Raw genomic sequence first — 26490 nt, 5'->3', positions numbered from 1 at the left:
GTACAGTGGTCAGCTCTGACTCAAGCCATTTTAGACATCACAGCTCAAGGACAACTTTTTTTTTTTTTTTTTTGGTTCTTTTTTTCGGAGCTGGGGACCGAACCCAGGGCCTTGCGCTTTCTAGGTAAGCGCTCTACCACTGAGCTAAATCCCCAGCCCCTCAAGGACAACTTTTAATTGGGGCTGGCTTATAGGCTCAGAGGTTCAGTCCATTATCATCAAGGCAGGAACATGGCAGCATCCAGGCAGGCGTGGTGCAGGAGGAGCTGAGAGGTCTACATCTTGTCCCAAAGACAAGCAGGATCTTCCAGGTAGCTAAAAGGAGAGTCTCAAAGCCCACTCCTCCAGTGACACACTTCCCCCAAACGGGGCCACATCTATTCCAACAAGTACCACTGCCTGGGCCAAGCGTATTCAAACCACCACACTGTCTGAGCAGGAGTTCACTAGGAGATGAAGACAGAAGTATCCTTCTGGTTCTACCTGCACATCTGGATCAAGTCATGTGACTTTTGGTTCTTTGTGACGTGGCACTTACCAACTTCCTTTTATGCTTTTCACCAGCTATGTCTTCATCATTTGCAATTAGATGCCCTAATGCATCACCGCCCACCTGCAAAAGCAGCAACCTGACTGATAAGGAGTCACAAAGTCGGGATTGTAACAGCCTGTATTTATTGCACACTTGTAGATGTAGAAATTATGGTAGGTTTTGATTTATTTGTGTGTGTGTGTGTGTGTGTGTGTGTGTGTGTGTGTGTGTTCCCGAAAAGCACTGGCAGGTGTGTATGTGCTTCTAAAGGCCAGAAGAGTGTATTGGGTCCCCAGGAACTGGAGTTACAGGAGGTCGGGAGCTACCCAATGTGAGTGGTGAGAACCGGACTTTTATCAGTTGACTTTTTGCTGTGCGTGGCTGGATCTGGCTCCTTTTGCCTTTCTCTGTCCCCACTAGACAGAACACTTCCTGTTTCTGCTCCGTCTATCTTAGTTATTTTATAAATTTGCTTAGTTATTTTATAATTTTGCTTAGACAAGTTTACCTTGCACTGTTTATGCTTTAGAGCAGTGGTTTTCAACCTTGGGTCATGACCCCCTTGGGAAGGTCAAATGACCCCTTCACAAGGGTCGCCTACAACCATTGGAAAACACAAATATTTACGTTACATATCATAACAGAGAAAAAAATTACAGTTAGAAAGTAGCAACAGAATAAATGTATAGTTGGGGTCAACACAACATGAAGAAGTGTATTAAAGGGTTGCAACAATAGGGAGGTTGAGAAGCACTGCTCTAGAATATACCGGAAGGAATGACTTTCTTCTACATGGTGCTTTTCGCTTTCCTATAGTTAATAATTGTCTTATTTTCTTGTTTATTAGTGCTCTGGTGTCTGTTACTAATTCAAGCCCACCTCCTCTTCTGTTTGTATAAGCACAATCAAAACATTTAAGTTCTTAGATTCCTTCTTCCTGAGCAGATGTGTTCCAGAACCCTCCTTCTGGCTTGCTTTGGTCTGGGCTGGTGCTAGCCAGGCCTCAGCCTCGGCCACAGTGGCCTTTTCCACCCTATCCAGCTTCAAAATGCTCCATGTTTTGTCAGTTTTTGGTGCTTGGATCCTATTTCTTCTCTCTTGGATTACAATGTCATTTTGATAGAGCACATTATAGCTTCCTCAGAAAATGAGTGTGTAGGAGTTCATGGTTCTTTTTATTTACTTCTTCTTCTTCTTTTTTTTTTTTGAGGCAATGCTTTGACATCAATCCTGGGCTTGCCTTGGGCTAGCAATTCCTATGCCTTAGCCTTCCAGGAACTAAGGTTACAGACATGTGTCACAATACTTGGTCACTCTGTCTATTGTCTATCTATCTGTCTGTCTGTCTGTCTATTTTTTTTCTTTTTCTTTTTTCTTTTTTTCGGAGCTGGGGACCAATGTCTGTCTGTCTATTATCTATATATCTATCATCTGTCTATCATTTATATCAATCAATCATCCATCCATCTATCTATCATCTTGTCTGTCTGTCTATCTCTCTATCTATGCTCCCAATTGAGCCCAGGGCTTCACACATGCTAGGCAAGCAAGCATCCAGCATCCACCATGGAGTGACACCAAAGCCCAGGGAGAGCCCTTTAGAAATCTTTCTACAACATGCTTCATACTCCCACTTAGGCACTGGATGTTGCTTTTCCCTCACAGAGATCGGTGCTTGAATTAAAGGCATCTACCATCACACCTATGCCCTGAGCCTCCTTTAAAAATTTTGCTCATGGGGCTGGGGATTTAGCTCAGTGGTAGAGCGCTTACCTAGGAAGCGCAAGGCCCCGGGTTCGGTCCCCAGCTCCGAAAAAAAAAAGAACCAAAAAAAATTTTTTTTGCTCACACCTCTTCACAGCCTCTCCTTGTCCATAAGTTCTACCTCAGCAGATCTTGAGAATCGGCCACAGCATCTAAAGAGCATCATGGCCCCATGGTAGAGACATGCATTTTGTTGCTGCGTGGGCAATAAATCATCCTTAAAGGCTTAAAGCAGGGAACACTTTCTTGCTGGCTGAGGGTATAATCTGGACTGCTGTGTATGCTGGGCATATCGGAGGGTTTTTAATGAGATGATGAACATAGTGACCAAAAAGCAAGTTGGAGAGGAAAATATTCCTGTCCCTTACATGTCCACGTTGTAGTCCATCAATGAAGGAAGGCAAGACAAGAATTCAAACAGGACAGGAACTCGGAGGCCGGAGCTGACGCAGAGGCCCTGGAGGCGTGTGCTCCCCAATCCATCACTAAAACAGTTCCCTACAGCGGGATCTTATGGAGGCGTTTTCTCACTTGAGGTTCCCTCCATGCAGAACTCCAGTTTGTGTGACGTTGATATGAGACCAGCAAGCGCACTGGGTAAGCAAGCTCAGCTGCAGCCATGGCCCGCGGACAATTGTTGTGTCATGGGTCTATGAAGCAGGAAGTCTGCGCTGGCCGTTTCAGATTTCTCCCATCATATATTAATCACGGCGGTGCCTGTGGATCTCAGAGGCTTGGCAGGGCAGAACTTTCTGCTGAATTCCCTGCTGAATTACCCACCTGAAGTCCTGCCTCGTGGTTGGCAAAACACGTCTGTTCCATGAGCCAGCCCACTAGTTATTGGCTGAACATGTCTGTCCTGTGAGCCAGCCCACAGGGCCCACAGCCCACACTGAAGTAGAGGAAACAACCCAAGGAGAAGAACCAAGAGGCAAAAACTGTTAGCCACCCTGCCCCCAACCCCCGCCAAAAAAAAAAAAAAAAAAAAAAAAAAAAACAGGACAAAGCCCTGACTGAGGTGCCTCCTACCATATCCAAGTGCAGAGTCCTGGCTCCACTCAGTGCTTCTCAACCTCTACCCTAAACCTCTCCAACCTGAGTTTCGATTCCCTTCCTCCAGCTTCTCTTGGATCCATGTGCATGCGTGGTACCACAAAGGCTAGAAGATGGGGTCAGATCCCCTGGAACTAGAGTTACAGATGATTGTGAGCTGCCCTGTGGTGAGCTGGGATCGGGACTGAACTGAGGTCCTCTGCAAGAGCAGTAAGTGCTCTTAACCACCAAAACCATTTCTCAAAGCCCATTGAAAAACTTAACAAAAAAACAAAAAACAAAACACACAAAGGTAAATCTTATATGTACATTTTACCATAGTAAAAAAAAAAGTGTTACTTTCAGAAAATAAGGAAATAGTCAACTGCGTAAAGAAGCTTTGGGTTGAAATGCATTTTCTTTTCTGTCTTTGTTTTGAGGCCATGGTCTTGCTATGTGCTCAGCTCTGGGCTAGAAGATGAGACGAGATCCTGATGGACCAACTGGTGGTGGGGAGGTCCTCAACCAAAGGAAACGTGTTACAGAAACTAGACTTGGGGAAAGTTGGGGTGGGTTCTGGGAACAGCATGTCTGGAGCATGGAGAAAGGGGGGAATGAGACGGAACAGCTCCCGAGGGGATTACAGAAGGAGGAGTCAGGGGGCAGGGAAGGGGGAGGGAGGAGATGACTAGGCTCCTGTTTGAGTTCTCTCCAGTTGCTAGCAGAGTGGAAGAAGGGAGGTAGAGGACCCAGTCAGAGGCTGTGGTAGACGTCCAGCTGCATTCTGCAGGCTGATCTGGAGCAAGAGCAGGGGGAGGAGACGGATTGACAAAAAAGTAATTGGAGGGAGATTACAGGGGTCATATATCTGACCAACAAGGGCATCTATAAGATGGGCCAAGGTAACTGGGAGAGGAGGAGGACCAACTGAGGTTGGAGAAGGTCGCCATGATTCCCGTTGACTGATGGGCTAGCAGGCAGAGCTGTGCAGCTATCTCGGGAGCCTGGGAAGGAGGAGGGGATATTGGCTGCCTCTTTGGATGCAGCACCTCCTCACCGTGAGCTGTCCTCCCCATGCCACTGAGATGTCTTCTCTGTGTCTGCAGCCTCAGAACCTACCAGGGTATCCCAAATCCTCCCTTGGACTTACCCCAGCAACCTCTTCCAGAGCTAGACCCATACTCAACCCTTCTAAGTTCATGAAGACTTTAAGACCTTGAACTGAGTCCTTGCCACATTCCAGACAATCTTGGCCCTCATCTTTGTACGTGACCACAGGACAAAGGAACCCCACCGCAGTCTTCATTTACATAGAGGAGATGGAATCTCTGCTCCCCACAACCCCTGCCAGCGTCAACTCGCAGGCATTCTATTGAGCTTCCTCCGCAGGCTCCAGGCTGATTCTGTAATAAGGATCTCACACTCCTGGGCTAGTTCACTTCTTTCCTCCCTCTGCCTGGGCTTGCCCTGGGGGGCAGCTGGACTTTGATAAGCTCACCTCCCCATCTTAATTCTGCAAACCCATTGTGAGGTTGTGAGGTTTGGTCTTGTTCCAGATAAGCACTTAGGTACTAAGGCCACTGGGTCCTGGTCTGAGACCTTCCCAGCACAGCTTGAGTCACTGGCTGGACAGGGTCTTCTAGAAGTCATGTGGTTCCTGCCCTCCTCAGGACAGAAGTTCATCTGCTGTGATCTTTAAGTAGACGTACAGGGGGAAACTTCACACCTTTGGGGGAATGAGCTCTTGCTTTGCCCAAATCCTCCAGGGTTCCTCAAATTTGAACAGAGATGAATGATTGTAACGGTTTCTGGACAGATGAAGCAAAGCTAGCCTGTCCCTCTCGCTTCCCCAGAGATGGGGTCTGGCGCTTCTAGGAGGGAAGGGAATTCGTTGCCTTTGCCTCTGCCCTCCTTGGCTACCCTTACCTGCAGCCCACACCTTGGACCAGCGTTGGTGGTTGCCCTTGGCACCCAGAGAGCTGGGGATGTTACATAACAGGACTTGGCCAGACATTCTGGTTCAGTAGGTACAGCCCACGAGTTAAAAACTGTTCTAAAAAAAATGCAACATGACTGCCTAAATGCTCAAGGTGGAGAGGAGGCTTTGGGGCAAAGGTCATGGTTAGCAGAGGCTGGGTTTGCCACAGGGACTTCAGGCTCAGAGATCTGACTCCACGAGAGACATCAACCCCAGTTATTCCTGCTTCGTGTTGCCTGCGTCCTACGCACCTTTTCCTCAGAAATGGGGTTTGTGACCTGCCCAGCTCTCAGCTGTGTTCTTCAGAACCAAGTGTTGTCCTTTACTAACTGGGCTCCACCTCTGAATGCAGGTCAGCTCCACCCTTCTGCTCTACATCCTGTCTGTCACCTAAGTCTGAACAACATCTTGCTTTTCTGTTTTGCTGTAGTTCAGTGCTCATACTTAAGGCACGTCTAACCCTCCGATTTTGTTCCTCTTCCTCCACTTCCTTCCTGTCTTGCCTCTCTACCTTTTCTAAGTAGACTCCCTGTCTTGCTTCAAACCTCTGGTGGAAGGAGACGGCCATTAACACCTACATCTGTGACCACGGGTGCCACGTTCTCTGTCAAATGGAGCAATGATATCCGTGTGCCTGGTCCCTCATAAAGTATTTCTGTGCACAGAAACAGGAGCTATGGACTTCTCTTTCTCTCCTTCCTCCCATGCAGGGCAGTCTGAAGCTCATCACAGAGTCTGAATGCCTTAAACTCACAGATTCTCCTGCTTCTTCTATAGATATGGACTGTATAACATGCACCAGCACCATTTTTCCTCTTATTTACAATACCTTGCTGGCCTTTGTGGTCGGATCTAGGACTTATAAAGAAGAATGGGGAATGGGTGGGTGGTTTGGTGCATAAAGCACTTGCTATGGAAACTCGAGGAGCCAATGTCAGAACTCCAATACCCATATAAATGCCAGGATGGGCACAGCTGCAATCCCAGGCCTTGGGAGGGGGAGATGAGGCTCTTGAAGCAAGCTTACTAGCTAGACTAGTAGAATTCCTGAGCTCTGAGTTCAAGAGAAAGACCTTGCCTCAATACATAATAAAGTAGAGAAGGCTGGAAAGACAGTTCAGTAGGAAAGGGCACTGCTCTCAAGCCTGAAGACCTGAATTTGATCCTTGGGACTCACGGAGCAGAAGGAAAGAATCAACTCCTGCAAGATGTATTTTCTTTAACACATGGGCACCAAGTCATATTTTGGTCACACACACACACACACACACACACACACACAAATGTAATTAAAAATAAATAAGGCAGAATGTGAACAAGAAAACCCTGTGTTTCTGTGTCTCTATCTCTGTCTCTCTCTGTATCTGTCTGTCTGTCTGTCTGTCTGTCTCTCTCATACGCACACACACACACACGAACATACATGCATACACATACACACATATGCATACACACAAGCACACCTTCTTCCCTTTAAAAAAAAAGACAAAAAAGCAAAAGCAGAAGAAAGAGGCTTGCAGAGTGGTTCCTGCAGACTCTTGTGGGCTTCAAAACAGAGGAACTCCCAGACCACCAGGGTTGAATCTGAGACAGTGGGGGGAGGGCTGGCTTCTCTGTGGCTGTGGTGCGGTGTGAGGGAGAGAGGAAGGAGCTCTGGGAAGGTTTGGAGGACCGGGGTGGAGGCGGGAGGTGTTTGTACTCTTCCTGGCTCTGCCCACACACAGCTGTTCCCAGGCTGCCCAATAATAAAAAAGGAATACAGTAGCTTCGCCCATTTCTCCACCATAGCAAGCTCCCTTCAATAGGGATTTTATAGCAGCTTCCTCACCCACCTGCCCTGATGGTCATCCACAGCATCCCTAAAAGCAGGCCTAAGTTTTCTGTTTTGTTCATGGTGCATAAGCACCCGTGTACACAACTTCTTTAAGTAGTGGTGTGATGTTCTGATGTTTAGACAGGCATGCCTGGAAATTTAAAGTTATGTTCGTTAAAAAAAATGACTAGTCAGCTTGGTGGGTGGTGGCGCCTGCCTTTAATCCCAGCACTCGGTAGGCAGAGGCAGGCGAATCTCTGAGTTCAAGGCCAGCCTGGTCTACATAGTGAGTTCCAGGACAGCCAGGACTACACAGAGAAATCCTGTTTCGGGAGGGAAAAAAAATGACTAGTCAAAGCTAAAACTAAAACCCTAATGCCTCCACCCTGATGATTTTGCATACATAATTAATGCTTTTAGATTCTGAAACTTTTTTTTTTTTTGGTTCTTTTTTTCAGAGCTGGGGACCGAACCCAGGGCCTTGTGCTTCCTAGGCAAGCGCTCTACCACTGAGCTAAATCCCCAACCCCGATTCTGAAACTTTTATATGCATGAGTATTTTGCTTACCTGAGTATATAGGCATCACCTGCAAACTTTATGCTCTCAGAGGCCAGAGAAGGGGGTTGGATCCCTGGAGCTGAAGTAACAGGTGGTCGTGAGCTACCACGTGGGCGCTGGGAATCAAACCCAGGTCCTCTGCAATAGCACCGTGCTCTAAACCATTGAGCCACCTCTCCGGTCCTGTGCACAAATTTCTAAAATGAGTATAAGCGGTTTTCGTCTGCATTTAGGACTAGAGAGACGGCCCAGTAGTTAAAGGTTATCCCTGCTCAGCTAGGCATGGTGGCACACACCTTTGATCCCAGCACTTGGGAGGCAGGGGGCAGGTGGATCTCTGAGTTTGAGGCTAGCCTGGTCTACAGAGTGAGTTCTGGTCTACAGAGCCAGAGGCCTCCTGAGAAACTCTATCTCCGGTTGTAGGGGGAGGCGGAAGTCGTTATCCTGTGCTTCCCTGGGATCCGAGTTCAGTTCTCGGCACTCATATCCGGTGACTCATATGGTACGCAGAACTAAAACCTTACCTTTTTTTAAAAATTATTATTATTTAATAAGCTAGGCATGGTGGCACACACCTTTATTCCCAGCACTCAGGAGGCTGAGGCAGGTGGCTCTCTGTGAGCTCCAGGCCAGCCAGGGCCACATAATGAGAGCCTGTCTCAAAACAATTACTTAAGAATCAGAAACAGCTAATGAGGTCAGTGAGCTGGGCATCACAGGTGATCCTGAAATACCCCCGCCGCACTCTAAGATAAAATTCCGTGTTATGTAGGCTAATTGCAACAAAATGAGCTCATCGGGCGGGTGCAGGATGGAATGAGCGTGAGGGAGGCAGCTGAGACTGCGGCCCGGCGGCCCCTGCCCTGAAGCTTTCGTCATAGGACTGTGTAAAAGTGCATTATAAACCCGGATTCCATGCAGCCATTCCTGGCCTCAAGAAATGGTCTTAGCCATTTAGGTTTGGTTTTGTCACACCCTCCCCAAATGGTCCCCAATCTGCTCGATGTTTTGTTCAAGGGCTTGGGTTTAATAACAAATTCGAGAGATCAAGTCAAATCTCTGTAGACCTCCATTAAGCATCCTAACCGGTAAGAATTTAAAAGTACACATCTGTGTGTGCCGTTTTATTTTTATTTGTTTCGGGTTTTTTTTTTTCCCGCTTTCGAGCCAGAGTTTGTCTGTGTAACAGTCCTAGCTGTCCTGAAAATCTTCTCCTGCCTCTGCCTCTGCAGAGTTCACTATTACTGCCCAGCTTCGGTGGTGGTGGCCCCGGCGGTGGTGGTGGCGGCGGCAAGGGCGGTGGTAGACCTCTAGACCTCTCTATGTTGACCTGGTTGAACTGAAACTCACAGATATCCACTTGCCTCTGCCTCTGTAGTGCTGGGATTCAAATTTTTTTGAAGGAGAAAGGAAGTGGGTAGAAACTTGAGCAGTATCTGAAATACACCCTCCCACCATTCCGTTCCTCTTCTGCAGTCAGGTGCCCTGGACCCCTGCTGGGCCCTCCCTGCCCATACCCAGGAGGAACTGGGAGAGGTCAGCACTACAGTCAGCCACACAGTTCTGGTACCTGAGGAACAGCCCGGCTAAGGAGCCTTTTCTTATCCCACCTCCCAACCCTGTATGCTCCTCTGCTGTGCTGGGTTCTCTAGATGAGCCCCCTCCTTAACCTCTCTGGTCTCCCATTTGTTCTCAGACTACAAGGTTGGGGTCGGCTGTCTGGAACTGTACCTGGAACTCATGTTCTAATGGAGCCATCACCTCTATTGATCTGTTTCTCCATCTACCTCCTGCCCACTCCTTTCTCCCTCTCTCACGGAGTTCAGGCTGCTCTTTGACTCTGATCTTCCTTCGACCTCACAAGTGCTGGAATTACGGACACATACTCCACACCTAGCTGTAGGGATTCTCTGTGTTCCTCAAACTGGCCTTGAGCTCTCACTGATCCTCCTGCCTCAGTCTTCTGATGGATGGAATTGTGAGCGTGCACCACCACACCTAGTCGTGGTCACATATTTTTTTTTTCTCATTTTATGACAGGGTTTCTCTGTGTAGCCCTGGCTGCCCTGGAACTCTATGCAAACCAGGCTGGCCTCAAACTCAGAGATCAGCCTGCTTCTGCCTCTGAAGCGCTGGGATCAAAGACGCATGCCACTCACTACACCCAGTTAAAGAGTTATTTGTTTATGTATTTTACCCATACGAGTGCTTCGCCTCCATGTTTGGCTGCACACAGCAGAATTGGTATCCTATCCCATTATAGATCAGATGGTTCTAACCTGACATGTGGGTGCCGGGAATTGAACACTGAACTGGGAACTGAACTCTGTTCTGCAAGAACAGCCCATGTTCTTAATTGCTGAGCCATCTAGCCTCTCCCTTTTCTTCTCTTCTCTTTCTTTTTTTTACTCCAAATAGAGTGTCGTGGCTCATTGCTAGGATCGTAGGCATGTGCCACCATGCCCAGCCTGGCCCTTTCTTTCATGGCGGCAGTACAAACCTGCTAAGCTGTCTCGGCGTGCCAAGTTCTGCGCTATCTCTGAGGATAGGCATAATACAACAAAGCCCTTTGGCAGTTAACCCAGAAACTCACAACTGGGTCAAAGTGCAGAGAATAAATGTCAGTGGAGTGTGCAGCCACAGAGAGGACATCTGCACTGTGCCCCCTTCCCCAAGGTTCTGGGTCCACAGAGGAAGAGGGGCAGGAACATCCTAAGTACAGGACGCCAGAGAGAACCAGACTGAAATAGTGCTCTCTGGACACAGCTAGACGCTGCACACGTGAACTCACAGTAGCTGTGGCAAACCAGTTCACGTTCCAACACAGACAAGAGAGAGGCTTATGAGCTGAGCCCTTACCCCTAGCTGAAGAGCAAATGACAGTTAATGGCTTCTAGGCAGGGAGACTCAGTTCCTTCAAGAGTGTGACCCTGGCAGGTCAGCCTCAGTGGCTGGCCTCACACCTAGGATATATGAACAACACAAAGTGGACTTGGTGGGAAAAATTTTAATATTTATATGTGTGTGTGCATGTAAACGTGTACATTGGATATATGTATATATGTGTGTGCATATGCATATAATGTGTATATGTGAATATGTGTTTGTATATATATGAACATGTATATATGTATATATGTATGTGCGTAATATGTGTGTATGTGTATATGTATATATGTGCATATGTGTATATGTATATGTGTGTAATGTGTGTATGTATATATATATGCAATTCATATATGTGTATGTATGTATATGTATATGCATGTATATGTGTGTATGTGTAGGTGTATATGTGTGTATGCATATATGTATATGTATATATGTATGTGTACATGTGTATATATGTATATAATGTGTATATATGTGTGTATATTTGTGTATATATGTGCATATGTATATATGTTTATATGTATATATGTATGTGTGTATATAATGTATGTGTGTATGAGTATATGTATGTCTGTATATATGTATTGTGCGTGTGTATATGTACGTATGTACATATATAATTTTAAAGACATTACTTGTCAAGCAAAGAGGAGAGATACATACATCAACAGAGACGTGTAATGTCCTCACAGTTCAACAGGATATGCTGGACCACGCTATTTGAAGCATTTCTCCACGTTCATTCACTCCTATTGCCTTGTTGCTCTATACACTTAATCGCTGTATCTTTGTTTTTATACGTTCCTCAAGAGTAGTTTTCCTACCCTGCTCCATACTTCCCGGGGCTTTGCAGTGAGTGTGAGCTTCCTGGCTGAGCTGCACATTTGTGCAGCTGTGTGGATGCTGGGGGATGAGTTCAGAAGAAGGAGATGCAAGAAGTCTCCTCTGGGACTTTTCGAGAAAGGCAGAAGATTCTTCAGCCTAGGAAAAGAGGGCAGCATGGTGATGGGGCTGCCATTTATAGTCAGGGGACCTGACTGCATCCCTGACCCCTCAAAGGAACCCAAGGCCCTCTGGATGGACACTTCACAGCTTCAGCTCTTGAGCCTCACAAGACACAAGACAGGGGCGGGATAATAGGGTTAGAAATATGATGTATTTTCAGGATGGCAGGTCTGGTTTAGGAGTATCACACTGGGGCAGAGATCAACATGCCACTCAGTTTCTGAGCAACTACCGGATCTTCTAAGCCCTGGGAAGTCTGTCCATACTGAGAAGGAAGGATGACAGGACCTGAGGACTCTTGTCACTCCCCACCCAGGGAGGCCTTCCTCATGCCAAGCCAAGCTTCTTACCATAATACTTACTGTGGTGGTTTGAATATGCTTGGCCCAGGGGGTGGCACTATTTGGAGGTGTAGCCTTGTTGGAATAGGCGTGGCCTTGTTGAAGGAAGTGTGTCACTGTGGGCGTGGGCTTTTTTTTTTTTTTTCAAGAGAAGAAGATTTTATTGAAACATTAGGTTTAAACGTTTGGGAGCTGGGGAGGTGAGATGGCTCAGTGGTTAAGAGCACTGGTTGCTCTTCTCTAGGACCTTGGTTCAATTCCCAGAACCCACATGGCAGGTTCCAGGGCACCTGATGCCTCCATCTGGATTCCGAGGGCTGGAAAAATGAAGTCAACTCTGCTTGACAAACAGGCTGTACCTGGAGACCCTAGGTCAGCATTTCTGCCCTGGACACTTTCCTGTATGACAGCCAAACAGGGAAGCTAACCTGGCCATGTTGGCTCTACTTAGACACCACAACCAGAAACTCCATCTAGCCAACAATTGTTTACAGTTTAAAGGCTAATCCATTTTACCCAGAGTTAACTACACAGGCATGGTGCTAGAAATATTTCCCCGTCAACTGGGGACTAAGCAAATGAGCCTTTAGGGTTAATGCACACACTGTGCACTGGCACATCTATAATCTCAGCTTCTGGGAGATGGCAAGGTCCACACCCTTCCTATGCTAATAGCCAGTTCCTGCTGACAGCCTGTTAAAGACAAACCACGCCTGCAGCTGGACTTCATTATCCCCTCCCCCAATCTAATGGTTACAGTAAGTAGGCTCAGGCCTATTACAGTAACTCAAGGTACAGGGACCCCCAGAGGGGACGTAGGCTTTTAAGACCCTCTTCCTAGCAGCCTGGAAGCCAGTCTTCTGTTTGCCTTCAGAACAAGATTGTAAACTCTCAGCTCCTCCAGTGCCATGCCTACCTGGACACTGACATGTTCCCACCATGATAGTAATGATAGTAACTGAACCTCTCTCTCTGAACCTGTAAGCCAGCCCTAATTAAAGGTTGCCCTTATAAGAGTTGTCTTGGTCGTGATGTCTCTTCACAGGAGGAAAAGAAAACCTAACTAAGATGCTTACAATAGAATAATTGTGTTGTTTTTCCTTTCACTATATTACACTAGAAAGATAAAAAATGCAGGTAGGTACCTTTAGTCCTAGCACTCTGTGGGCAGGGGCAGGTGGATTTCTGTGAGTTCAAGCAGCCTGGTCTACACAGTGAGATCTAAGACAGCCAAGGCTATGCATATAAGTTGCCCATAGCAGCCTTGGCCCACTCTGTAAACTAGGAAGGCCTGGAAATTCAATCCTCCTACCTCAGCTTCCTCTGCAGCAGGAGGTTGGCTTCATGTACTTTCTCCTGTGCTTTTTTTCCTCTACAGGTTACTTAAGTATAGGTGTGATCTCCGTTCTGTTTCTACTCTCCAGGTCCTGATCTCTCTGTCTACCATGAAGAACACAGCTGCAGGGTACCTGCAGAAGAAGGCTCCAACTCTTGTCCTGGGAACAACATCTTGCTTCTGACTAGAGGCGTACTCAGACGAGACATGGTTCCCCACCTCCTGGCAGTGTGCTGTGCCAGCAACTCTTGGGGAATAAGAGGGCCTTGTGTGTGGAACGAAAGCGCTCATAGGAGGAACTTTTTCAGGGAAAGACAGAGATCTGGGGTGAAGGCTCATTTGGAAAGCCCCTGCAGTCATGTGTCACCAAGACAGCCTCTGATACCATAGTAACAGCAACCACCTTGTCATATTTCACAGGGTGCAGCAGGCTCTATACTGCCTCCAGGTAAATTTGCCAGGATCTCCCTCACTGGATATCTTAAAGTCCCAAGAAGACTGTTGAGATTGTTAGAAAGAGACCACTACTCCAACAGAAGTGTCTGGACAAGTTGAACTTTATGTACTTAGCCCTTGGTGTCCTGAAACATATGTAGACCAGGCTGGCCTTGAACTCACGGAGATCTGCCTGTCTATGCCTCCCAGTTGTTGTGCCACCATCAGCAGCATTTTAATCAATCGATCGATCGATTGATCGATCAAATTTTTCAAGATAGAGTTTCTCTGTGCATAGCCTTAGCTGTCTTGGAACTCTGTAGACCAGGCTGGCCTCAAATGCAGAGATCCACCTGCCTCTGCCTCCTGAGTGCTGGAATTAAAGATATGCTCCTCTACCAGCTGGCCATTAATTTTTACTTTTAATTGTGTGTATGGCTGTGTGTCTGTGTGCGGGTGTGTGCATATGAATGTAGTTGTCTGTGGAGGCCAGCAGAGACTGTTGGGGAGGCTGGAGAGACAAGTGGTTGCGAGTCACCTGACAAAGGGGTTGGGAACTGAACAAAGGGGTTGGGTTCTTGTAAGAGCGGTACCTGCTCTTAACGGCTGAGCCATCGCTCCAGCCCTGCAAACTTTACTTTTGATCGAGACCGTGCACTGTAAGAGTCAACTGCAGGAAGGACTGATTGGCTTTCACTGGAACTCAGGTGCTGACTGTGTCTTTTCCCATCCGCTGAGGTCGAGCCTCAGAATCTTATTCAATCAGAGCAGGAAGTGAAGGGAGGAGGGGAAAGAGGTCTCTACATCGAGGAGAAAAGGTGACTTTAAATTCTTAGAATAGAGCAGCAGACCTTTGTGTAAAGAAAGGTTTTTCTAAGTCAGGAGCATTCAAATATTTGCATGAAAGCCTTACCAGGTTGAAGGGAGGGGGACCAAAAGATTTTTTTCCCCTAAACACAGGTTTTCTATTTGGTATTTGTTAGTTTGCTTGGTTTGTGACTGGTCTCATTCTAAACCCGAGACGTTCTGGCGCTGGCATCAGTAAGCTCTTCCAACCTTGGCGCTGGATAGATGTTCCAGCAGGCAGTGTTAAGAGGCTGAACCTTGGGAGACTCTAGGGAGGGAGGATCAATCTCTGCTCCTGTTCTGGGGCTGCCAGGGCATGCAGTGTGAAACAGGCACACGTCAAGACACCCCGACCCAGGCTCTGATCTCTCCTCAACCACCCTCTGATCCCACAGAGCTGCTCTGAAGCCAGGGCCAGCTTCCTCACTGTCGGTATTTGCCCAACGCTGCATTGCCTAAGACTGGCCTTCAGTCCAACCATTTGCCATAACCCTTGAACGTCCACTTTCCAACTGTGGCCTACGCCAGTGTTCCAGGAGACCCAAGATCTTTGTACAAGCTACAATATTGAGCAAAGTCTGGAAATGAGAGCTGAGGTGTAGCTATTTCTTTCTGTTTTGTGTGTATAGGTTTATTTTTGATGTTTTTATTTCAGACGGCTCTATTATACAGCTCTGTCTGTCCTGGATCTTACAGAGATCCTCTTGCCTCTGCTCCCCTAGTGCTGGGATGAAAGGATTACACAACCATGGCTTTGTAAAAGTGTTGAAGCTTTATTATTTCGAGGCGCGCGCGTGTGTGTGTGTGTGTGTGTGTGTGTGTGTGTGTGTGTGTATGCGCACACTTGCACACGAACATGTGTATGTGTATACCTCAGTGCAGGTGTCCACAGAGGTCAGAAGAGTATATTGGGTCTCTTGGAGCTGGAGTTACAGGCAGTTGTGAGTTTCAACTGAGGTGAATGCTGGGAATGGAACTTGGGTCCTCTGGAAGAGCAGAACCTGCTCTTAACCACTGAGCTGTCCTCCAGCCCCCAAACCTCAATTTCTTGATGAGGTCCACTTTGCCCTCACATGTGATGTGCAACCTGTACCCCATCAATGCTCCGGAGTTGCTCACCCTGCCCTACGTCTGACACACTGCATAATTAATTCGTCACTCTATCCCTCCTTTCCTGAGGAGTGCCCGTTCCAGTTGGGCAGGGACCCTGGGTGTTAGTTCTCTGATCTATAACAAGGGTTTAGATGGCCCTGACACAGTAGGTGAATAGTCAACATGACCAAAGGAATGAAGAGCAAGGGAAAGCTATTGACGACTTAGAACCTGCTTGTGGGAGGAAATTCCTGGGCGGGGAGAGTAAGCGTTTGTATACTAGAGGCTAAAGACAGAGATTAGATGGATCACATGTCCCTACCTGAACTTCTAGGATTTAGAACCCGCCACTCTGCACATTCGCTCTCCTCTGTACCTCACGGAAAGAGAAATGCAGGAACCTTAAAGTTGGCTCAAGACGCCCCCAAGACCAAGTTCTCAGCACGAAGGGGATTTATCTGTCCCAGAAGGACAAAGGGCAGGAATGAGAGACAAAGATGGGAGATGGGGAAGGGAAAATGGAGAGGGGAGAAAAGGAGCAAAGGAGTGGGGGAAGGGTGTGTGGTGAGGCGTTCGAAAGAACTACCTCTGGAGAGAGAGGAGACAGATGCGGTCCACAGGCCAACGGCGGTTTGCAAAGGTAAATGTCAGGATGAGGTATTTAATTTTAATTGGGCATGCTGAATCAGTGAGTCAGAGGGGGGCTGCTGATCGCTGGACTTCAATACTTTGATAGCTGAGCCTTGGTAGTCAGCCTCAGGAGAAGGAGGTGGTCTAATAAGGGGTTGGCCCTTGGGGGCTGGCTTTAGGAATGTAATCGAGTGGTTTTTAATAAGGTGGAGGGAATGGAGGACAAGAACAAGGTCTGCCAAAGCAATGTTTGCCCTGCTTGGGCTGGCTAGAATCCTTTCAGAAAGTGCTGTGCAAAGCACTTCTTAGCATCTAAGACAAAGGGGCAGAGAAGGCTATCTGTGTGGCAGGATCTACAGAGCTGTACTCTCCCTGGGCTCAGTGGGTAGTGTCTGGCCATCAGCCAACCATTCAAACAATTACAAACGTTCCTGAGCACAGGATGTGGTAGGAAGTATAGGTGTTTCATAGCTAGATGATAGTTGCTTTCTACCTCTCTTACAGGGCAACAGGTCTGAAACTATGTTGTAGTCAGAAAAATGGTCCCTAAGGATAACCTTTGTCTTCATCCCTAGTACCTAGATGGGTTGGACTGGTTAGGTTTTGTATTTTCAAATTTGACACAAGCCACGAACCAGGCTCATTTGGGAAGAGGGAACTTCAATTGAAAAGAACATTTCCATTCCTTTGCCTGTTTTGGAGACATTTTATTGATTAATTATTGATTCGAGAGTGCCCAGCCTACTGTGGTATAAGAAAGCAGGCTGAGGGGTTGGGGATTTAGCTCAGTGGTAGAGCGCTTGCCTGGGTTCAGTCCCCAGCTCCGAAAAAAAAGAAAAAAAAAAAAAAAAAGAAAAAGAAAGCAGGCTGAGGAAACCACAAGGATCAAGACGATAAACGGTGTCCATCATGGTCTCCGCATCAGCTCCTGCCCCTGGGTTCCTGCTTTGAGCTCTTGCCCTGGCTTCCCTTCTTGGTGGTCTATAAGCTATCCAATAAAATAAACCTTTCCTTCCTCAAGTTGCTTTTGGCGATGGTCTTTATCACAGGAATAGAACTCTTACTAAGACATGGGCTATAATGCCTGACAAAGCAGTGTTGCCCGTGTCTTTGTTGTGTTTTGTGGAACACGGTCTCTATAAAGCCTTGTCTGTCCTGGAACTCACTCTAGACCAGGCTGACCACGAATTTACAGACGCCTTCCTCGGCCTCCCAAACGCTGGGATTAAAGGCTTATGCCACCGCGCCTGGCTTATTTGTATGCTTTTGAAATGCGCTGTGTATATGTTTGTGTGATTGTTTGTTTGAGACACGGGTCTTACTATATAGCCCTGGTTAGTCTGGAACTCATTATGTATTCAAGCTGACCTCCAGCTCACAGAGATCCTCTTGCCTGCCTCCAGAAAGCTGGGATTAGAGGTGTGAATCATCACACTGCAATGGCCATTGAGGGCCCTGAGCCTGTTTTCTCAGCTAATGAGGAAGTGAGTATCCACTTGCAGATGGGGAGCGGCAGGTAATTAAAGGCAACCTGAGACTCTTTTGCAAACTGTTCTCTGTGGTGCGAGGGTAAAAGTTGCTCTGACCAAGTGTTCCTCTCCCTAACCATCAGTCTTTTTTTTTTTTTTTTTTTTTTTTTTTGGTTCTTTTTTTCGGAGCTGGGGACCAAACCCAGGGCCTTGCGCTTGCTAGGCAAGCGCTCTACCACTGAGCTAAATCCCCAACCCCTTTAACCATCAGTCTTAATCTCTCTTCCCAGAGTGAGGTAAAGGAGATAACACTTGGTGTACACCAGGATGCTAGGAACACTCGGAAGAGTCCTTCATTCTCCGTTCTGAGAAGTCATGCAACTGCTGCTTCACTCAAGAAGGGGGAAGTGGGGCTGAGGGGGAGACGAATCCTTTATGTTAGACAGCTCTTCCCTGTAGCTCAGCAAGCCGGACTCTCCTAGATGAATCCAGATGCAGAAGAATGCCCCAGGGATTCTCTGTGTCTCTCTCAGACAAGGGTCCTGAAGGGCCCCTTTCAGATGCATTGTGCACTCCTGGGGCCCCTCTTTCTACCCTTCCTTCTTGTCTTTCTGTTCTATCCTGGTTGGACTCACAGGGAACCTGGAGGGTATAGGCCCCTGAGCTGAACACAAAAGACAGGGTACCACTGTTGCCAAACAAACCGCTGAGGAAAGATTAACCCCGAGGGTGGGAATGATCAACTGGGGCTGCACCTCTGAGGTGAAACACAAACTCAGCACCAGCCAGACCTGGGGCTGGATCCCTAGGAAAGCAAAAGAACAAAGCAGACATCTGGCAATGGATGCCACTTCTTAAGGAGGGCCAAGAGCCACATAAATGGTTGGCAACAAACTAGACATGGCGGGTGCCTTCACTTGTGCCCCACCCGAAGCACGTTGCTCCACATCCCTGAGGAAGCACATTATAAACTCAAAGCACACACCAGCCACATTTGGCTTTGCTTGTTTATTTGGTGGTTTTGTTTGTTTTGTTTTGTTTTGTTTTTTTCCAGACAAGGTTTCTCCCTGTAGCCTTGGAGATGACCCTGTAGGCCAAGAATTCGTTATCTCTGGAACTCACAGAGATCCCCCTGCCTCTGTCCCTCAGTGGTGAGATTAAAGGCATGTGCCACCATTGCCTGGGCCACCAGCCACATTTGAAAGACCTGTAGAAGCTGTTGAACCAAAACCTGCTGCCATAGGCTTGGGGAAACTGAGGCACAGACTATCACATGGACTGTTGCCATGACAGTAGTAAGACCTCAGACCTTCTTCCTCGAAAGAATTCACTCTGTGCACCCAAGCTGTGGTAAAAAAAAAAAAAAAAAAAAAAAAAAAAAAGCAATATTGAGTCCCAAACTGCCTTCCCCTCCCCTCCAGCGGCTGCAGCTTCAGAATTTGAGCTAGGACCAAGCCATCCTGTTTATCGGGAGCCAGAGGGGCTTATCACAGAGGCAATCAAGGCCTCTCAAGATCAAGCAAGAGCAACGACGCTTCCAGATATTCACTCATTTATTTATTATTGATACCACACCCACTTCCAAAAGAAGTGTTTGAGGTGGCTCACCAAAATAGCAGCAGGAACAGCAGAACTATTCAAAAGTGATTAACTGTCTAGAAGGCTCAGGACTTTGATGATTACAGAGTCCGGTGGGAATTTTGTTGTTCAGGACAAAAGGATGTTTTTTTTGTTTGTTTTTTTTTTTTTTTTTTTTTTTTTGGCTTTGTTTTGAGACAACATGTCGCCTGGGTTGACCTCGAACTTGAGATTCTCCTGACTCAGTCTTCTAAGCATTGGGATCTACAGACTTGGGCTACCACGACTGGCTCAGAGAAGCCTCGGACCTCAGGGACTTAAACAGGTCAGAGTTTGCGTGTTCAAGAGCACTGAAGGGTTTGAGAGCACTTGAAGCTTTCGAAGTAAAAATGAGGGCGCCGTCAGGGTGGAGCCGTGGGTACCAAAGGCAAGAAAAGGAAAAGCCAAGACCAAGGGTCTGAGTTATACCCACTCGCTTACCACCTTAGCCCGTCTTCTGTTGCTGTGACAGATTATCTGAGACGGGGTAGCTAATAAAGGAAAGAGGTCTGGCAGGGGATAGGGGTACAGCCTGGAATTCCAGTGCTTAAGAAACTAAAGCGGGAGAATCAGAAGTTCAACAAGACCATTAACAACAACAACACAACAACAACAACACAACACAACAACAACACAACAGTGTGTGTAGAGGAGTGGGGGATAGAAAGTGTGATTCAGGATAGGAAAATGGTGAGCACGACACTAACAAGGGTGTCCTACCATGGTGCACAACAGAGGGGAGGCACTTGTGTGTGGAAGAAGAAAGACCTTGGCACAGGCTTTCTGATTAGAGATTCCACCCTGGAGTCAGGGAACATGAGGCTGCCAAAAGGCTGTGAATCCTCTTCCAGGCCCCACCCCCAACAATAGCAATCAAACAGCAGCGTGCATTTCACCGGTAGAGACCCTGGTAGCATGGGTGAGGCCCTGGACCTGATTCCCAACAACATAAAGCAGGGCAAACCTATAGCATTATCTGCATAAGCCTTGTTGAGAGTCTACACGTCTACTATGTGCTCTCTATAGAGAGAATAAAGATATAGAGCCTCCTCCTTCGAGGAGCAGGATGCATGTGGGCTGTCCTGTTTCCCAAGCTGTACTTGGAGCATTCGTGAGGCAGAACATGCAACCTCTCCATCTACCCACCCTGGCTGCTTGTCAGCCCCGGTTGAACCGGTCTCTGCAGGCTTCCTTTCTGTTTACTGAGGCAGATGCTGCTAGGCCTACAGGCTCTGGCTTCCAGATCCTTCAGGCACTGTGATAAAAGTATCCTATAGCAGGGCATAAGATTTGGCTTCCCACAGGGTACAGAATGACAGGTGGCTTGATCTTTGATGGATGGGAGATAGGGGTGAGAACCAGTAGACAGGCCTGATTTTCCTGTTTTGCCTCTGCAGAGATGCCCCATTCCACGGAGCAGCCAGCTGTGTCTCTTTATATGCTGCTGCTGGTCATGCCCTCATTTTTCCCTTCCTTTCCTAAACTGCCTTTTAAGTCCCAGAAAAAGTACTGGTCCCTCAACTTGACTCCAGTTCTTTCCCCCTTTTCTTTTGAGACAAGATATCACTGCGTATCCCTGGACGACCTAGAGCAACCTGGAAGTCGCTGTGTAGACCAAGCTCCTTCCACAGAGATCCCCAGCCTATGTCTCCCAAGTTCTGGAATTAAAGGTGAACACCTCTGTCCCCTGTTTGGTTTCCTTCTAAAGACAGTCCTTTCAGACTCTCACTGCATATGAATTACCTGGAGATCTTACCTGTTTCCTGAGGGACAGGGTAAAACCTGATACTGGATTCTCTCAAATTCCAACTGATATTACTGCTGCTGGTTCAGCAAGGCAGTAGAGATCAAGGCAAACCAAACCAAGATGCCTTCATAAAGCTCATTCCATCTCATCTCTGGGCAGAACCCTGACTGCTGCATTATTCCCAGCCTCTGGTGGTGATTCACATCTATTAACATCTCTGGAGTAAAGGCCCCACTCCCTGTCCTCCATGGATACTGCAGGGAAAGGATGGACTGTTCAAAGCTAGAACCACAGTGGGCAAAATGCCAGAAATGCAAGCATGAGGGCCTGAGCTCGGTTCCCCAGAACCCAGCTGAAAAAGTGAAGTGTAGGGGAGACAGTCGTATCCCGGAGACTCGCTGATCAGCTACATAAAACAGCTAGCTCGGGGTTCAGTGAGGGGTTCTCAGAGACAAACAAACAACAAACAAACGTAATACACTGGGTGGTGTTGGTGCACACTAAATACCAGCACTTGGGAGGCAGAGGCGGGTGGATCTCTATGAGCTCAACAAAGTGAATCGAGGACAGCCAGGACAACAGAGAAACCCCCGTCTCAAAAAACAAAACAAAACAAACTAACTAATTATAATAATGATAATAAAGACTATGGTGGCTTGCATAAAAATGGTCCCCAAAGGTTCACATATTTGAATACTTAGTACCAGGGAATAGAACTCTTTGAAAGGATTAGAAGGATTAGGAGGTGTGGTCTTGTTGGTAGGGGTGAGCTTTGAGGTTTCAAAAGCCCATGCCAAGCCCAGACTTGCTTTCTCTGACTCCTTGCCTATAGATTAGGATATAAGTCTCAACTACTGCTCCAGTGCCTGCCTGGATGTTGCCATGGTCTCTGCTATAACTGTAACGGACCAAGCCTCTGAAACTGTAAGCAAGCGCCCAATTAAATGTTTCCTTTTATAAGAGTCGTCTTGGTTATGGTGCCTCCTCACAGCAATCGAAAAATCACTAAGACAGAAACCAATGAAGAAAAATACTCACAGGCAGCAGCAAGGGCACCCAACACGTGCACACACACACACACACACACACACACACACACACACACACACACACACACAGAGAGAGAGAGAGAGAGAGAGAGAGAGAGAGAGAGAGAGAGAGAGAGAGAGAGAGAGAGAGAGGACCGCTGCCTTGTGGTCACGACATAAAAGTATACCTACTCCATTAAGGAGGAAGAACCTAGTCTTTGGTGGCACAGCAGAGCTGTTAAACTAACACTGAAGGTTTACTGCCAATTGCTTGCCGATGCAATGATTCGATGGTTTAAGCCTCTGTTACAGGTCACTTGTTCCTGAAAGCCTCCAGGTGACAGGATGACAGCAGTAGAACATGCCAAGAAGCACCAGAGGCTGTGACAGCACAAAGCATAGCCTATTTTACCCTATGGGTCATTAACATCTCCTTGGAACTTGCTAGGCGGGCAAAAGGCAACCCCAGCAGTAGCAGGGGAGGTGAAAAGGTGTGGAGAGCAGAGGGAAGATGTAAGTTAGAACTGAGAGGAGACAGATTTGGGGAAACAGAGCAGATCAGAAGGGCTTGGAACCGAGCAAGGAAGTCTTATGGGTTGAGTGGGAAGTAGGGAGCCCATGAGGAGGTTGAAGCAAGGGGAGAGAGGCCAGACTGGATGAAGTCAAACAGGTTACAACGTTCCAGGCGAAGGGATGGGCTCAGTGGTAAAGCACTTGTCTATCATGCTCAAGGCTGCGAACACTAAAGGTAAGTCACATATATCGTGCAGGGGGATATCAGCCGACGAAATGTTTGCTGTACAATCGGGATATACATTAGAACCCTGGATCCCACATAAAGCAGGCAGCACTTGGAGTCCTCCAGAGGGAGATACGAAAACAAACCTGCCATCTGGACAATTTTGTGAGTTTCAGGCCAATGAGAGCCCTGTCTAAGAAACTAGGTATGTGGGAGGGTGGAGAGGGGTTAGAAGACGGAGGTGGTGAAGGCACTGAGGCCACGCTGTACTTTTTGAGTTGGATCCCTGAGACCCACATGGTAGATGAAAGAACCAACTCCTGCAAGATGTTCTCTGACCTCTACTCCCCAAGTGTGACGCGTGATTCACCCTGTCCTTGTAACACACAATCAAATAAATGTAAATGAAGTTTTTTTTTAAAACAAGGTAGATAATATCTTGTAATGGGGGCAAGATAAAAAATCTTGGCTGTAGCCATCTAAGGCATGACTCAAAGATGCTGTCCCCCACTTCCCGCCTATGAAAATGTTCATTAAAAAATTGCCCCAGGTAACTGCCAATTTTGATTTTGTGAAACCATTTGTTTGTTCTCCTTCCCTCGTCAACTGCCAATCAGGATATGGCATTTACCTTTAAAAGATTTCTTGAGGGCTGGAGAGATGGCTCAGCGGTTAAGAGCAGCACTGACTGCTCTTCCAGAGGTCCTGAGTTCAATTCCCAGCAACCACATGGTGGCTCACAACCATCTGTAATGGGATCTGATGCCCTCTTCTGGTGCATCTAAAGATAGCTACAGTGTACTCACATAAATAAAGTAAATCTTTAAAAAAAAAAATTTCTTGAGGAAATAGTTGGGGCAGTGGGCATGGTGGTGCATGCGTTTAACACCAGTACTCAGGAGGCAAAGGCAGGCAAATCTCTGTGGGTGCAAAGCCAGCCTAGTCTACAGAGTAAGTGATAATTAGGGTTACACAGAGACCCTGTCAGAAAAATAAAACAAAACAACCACAACGAAACAGTCAGGGCTGCTCTGAGTAAAGGTTTCTTGCAGTCATCTTCAGGCTTAATAAAGACTCAATTTCCGGGGCTGGAGAGATGGCTCAGAGGTTAAGAGCACCGACTGTTCTTCCCGAGGTCCTGAGTTCAAATCCCAGCAACCACATGGTGGCTCACAACCATCTGTAATGAAATCTGATGCCCTCTTCTGGTGTGTCTGAAGACAGCTACAATGTACTCATATATAATAAATAAATAAAATATTAAAAAAAAAAAGACTCAATTTCCATCTCTGGTTTTGTTGTGTGGTCCTTGGGATCTTTGCCTCAGTGACATTTGGAGGCCCCAGCGAGACCCCCTTGGCATAGGTAAGGGCTGTGGGCTGTAGCAGGCACTGGAGCCCTTTTAGTGAGTCCCCAACCCGGGATGTTCTAGGGCTCTGGAAGAAACACTTTCAGTGTTTGAGGCAGTCCTGGTCCCTCTGACACCACCAGCTAAATTTTCAAGAGTCACCTGGTTCTGACCTCTGGAAATGAGTTTAAATCTGGTTTTGCTCTGGGTACTTGTCTGGGGCATAGGGAGAGGTTAGACACAGTTGCTCTCTCCACGCCCAGAGTGAGATGTCACAGATACTTCTGTTCTGTATTTACAGTCTGTGGAGGTCAACGGTCTAGTTTTTATGATCATTTATTGTTGTTTATGCATTTGCTGTCTGTCAGTCTGTCCTGAAACTGTAAGTCAGAATCTATAAATTATAAAAGTTGCTGCAAAACAAGCTACTCTGCTGGGATGTTTCTCCCTCATTTCCGGAAGACATAAAGACATGGAGGTAGATATGGGGTTCACTTCCTGACTCTGTGAATTAGAATGGCCTTCTTTCCACTTTGAATGTACACCTTGGGTATGTTAGATCACCAAATGGCTGGCACAGTCTGTTTAACAGTCACAGGAGTCCCCATCAACCCTGACCAGTTCCCATGCATTGCTGCTTGGCTTAGACTTTTATTAAGCCCCGTCCGTGGCCCAGGACCTGTTCTCTCTCTTTCTCTTTTTTTTTTTTTTTCCGGAGCTGGGGACCGAACCCAGGGCCTTGCGCTTCCTAGGTAAGTGCTCTACCACTGAGCTAAATCCCCAGCCCCAGGACCTGTTCTCTTAAGGTTGGTATTAAGATTCTGGTTAGCCACATCCCAGAAGGTGAGGATATCAAGGATTTTACTGATTGGCCTGGATTTAAAGTGATCCTATCTTGGACCTCCAACCTGAAGGCCCCTTCTTCTAAGACTCGCTGTAGTTCATGTCCCCCCAGAATATCCTAATTGATTCCACATGTGCTCCATACCTGAACCTAGACAACATCTCAGTAAACATTCTCAATTCATTAAACTCCCCTGACTCAGCTCAGTGTCAGGCAGTCAGTCCCTGTCCTTGCACTGAGCAAGCCCTCAGATTCACTCCTTTTTATAGTATGCACTCCTTTCTCATTTAGTGACTTGTATAATTGGAAATCCCAGACCCCCATTTCTCTAACCACCACCCCACCCCACCCCACCCCACCACCACCCCCCGTCCTCAGACTTTTGGACCCTGACAAGGATCTCGTGCATGAGCCAAGACCATGACCAATTCTCCCATCTGTAAAACCGACTTCACTTAAAATTCTTGCAGCTAAAGTCTCACTTCCCACTGTTTTCTCTCATGATCTACTCCTTATGAATGGGGGGTGCCATGGATGGCCTCAGGAAAAACCTGCCATTTCTAAGCCAACTGATCAAGAATAATTAATGAAACCTTGCCATGGTTGGGAAAAGTCTCAATGAGAGAAAAAGACAGACATAAATCAGATCATTGGAACCAGCTCAGTTCTCTTGGTCCCTCTGGCTAACTGCTCAGCTAACAGCCCTGGCTGGGCCTCTCATCCTCATCCTCATCCTCATTGGATTAAGGTAGGACCTTGTATCTTAAACTGTATGCCCAACCTCACCCTTTAAAGCAGGATGAGTCTGAGATTTGACTCATTTTCCCTAGACCAGTGGAGAATGTGACAGGGCCACCAAGGTTCCTCCGTCTTGTCTCGGCTTCAGCCATCCTAGGCTGACTCAGAGAGACCCTCCCCCAACCCCATTCCACTCACACCTCCTCCCCTGGGAAAGTCTCTTAGAAATTTATCCAACTTTGTCCCAGGGACTTGAGGTCGAAATGCCCCAGCTAACCGACAAGTTTTGCTTCATAAAGACTCTTAGATTTGGACTCTGGTTTTGTCAACTGGTCATTGGGATCTTTGCCCTATGACAATCTGAGGATCGAGACAGCCTAGGTTGTTCTCTGACCTCCACACATATGAGCACATGTGCGTTCACATACATGTAAACACATGTACATATACAGATATACAAACGCACAACCAGAGAGAGAGAGAGAGAGAGAACAAACAAGTCAAAAAGGATTAGACTGCAAGAGGAAAGGTAAGTGTTGAGGACATAGGACAAGTGTGTGTGGTGTGTGGTGTGTGTGTGTGTGTGTATGTGTGTGTGTGAGAGAGACCAGACACAATAAGAAGAAATCTGAATCATCGAGCAAACCCTAGCATGGTTGAGCCTCCTTGTGTAGCAGGACCAGGCATCTCTTTCTGCACAGCTGA

The 26490-nt window shown here is 47.1% G+C and overlaps 1 long non-coding RNA gene across 1 annotated transcript; it reads left to right on the top strand.

Annotated features, from left to right (window-relative positions):
* Positions 1-5434: 5434 nt before the first annotated feature.
* Positions 5435-14088, top strand: LOC148002637 (uncharacterized). Its single transcript, XR_015633520.1, has 2 exons — positions 5435-5658; positions 13341-14088. It is a non-coding gene; the product is annotated as an uncharacterized LOC148002637 (long non-coding RNA).
* Positions 14089-26490: the final 12402 nt, after the last annotated feature.

The sequence above is a fragment of the Rattus norvegicus genome, chromosome 11 (genome assembly GCF_021556685.1).
Source record: "Rattus norvegicus strain SHRSP/BbbUtx chromosome 11, alternate assembly SHRSP_T2T, whole genome shotgun sequence".
Classification (NCBI taxonomy): Eukaryota; Metazoa; Chordata; class Mammalia; order Rodentia; family Muridae; genus Rattus; species Rattus norvegicus.
The sequence above is the reverse complement of the archived record's forward strand: the minus strand, read 5'-3'. Positions and strand labels throughout refer to the sequence as shown.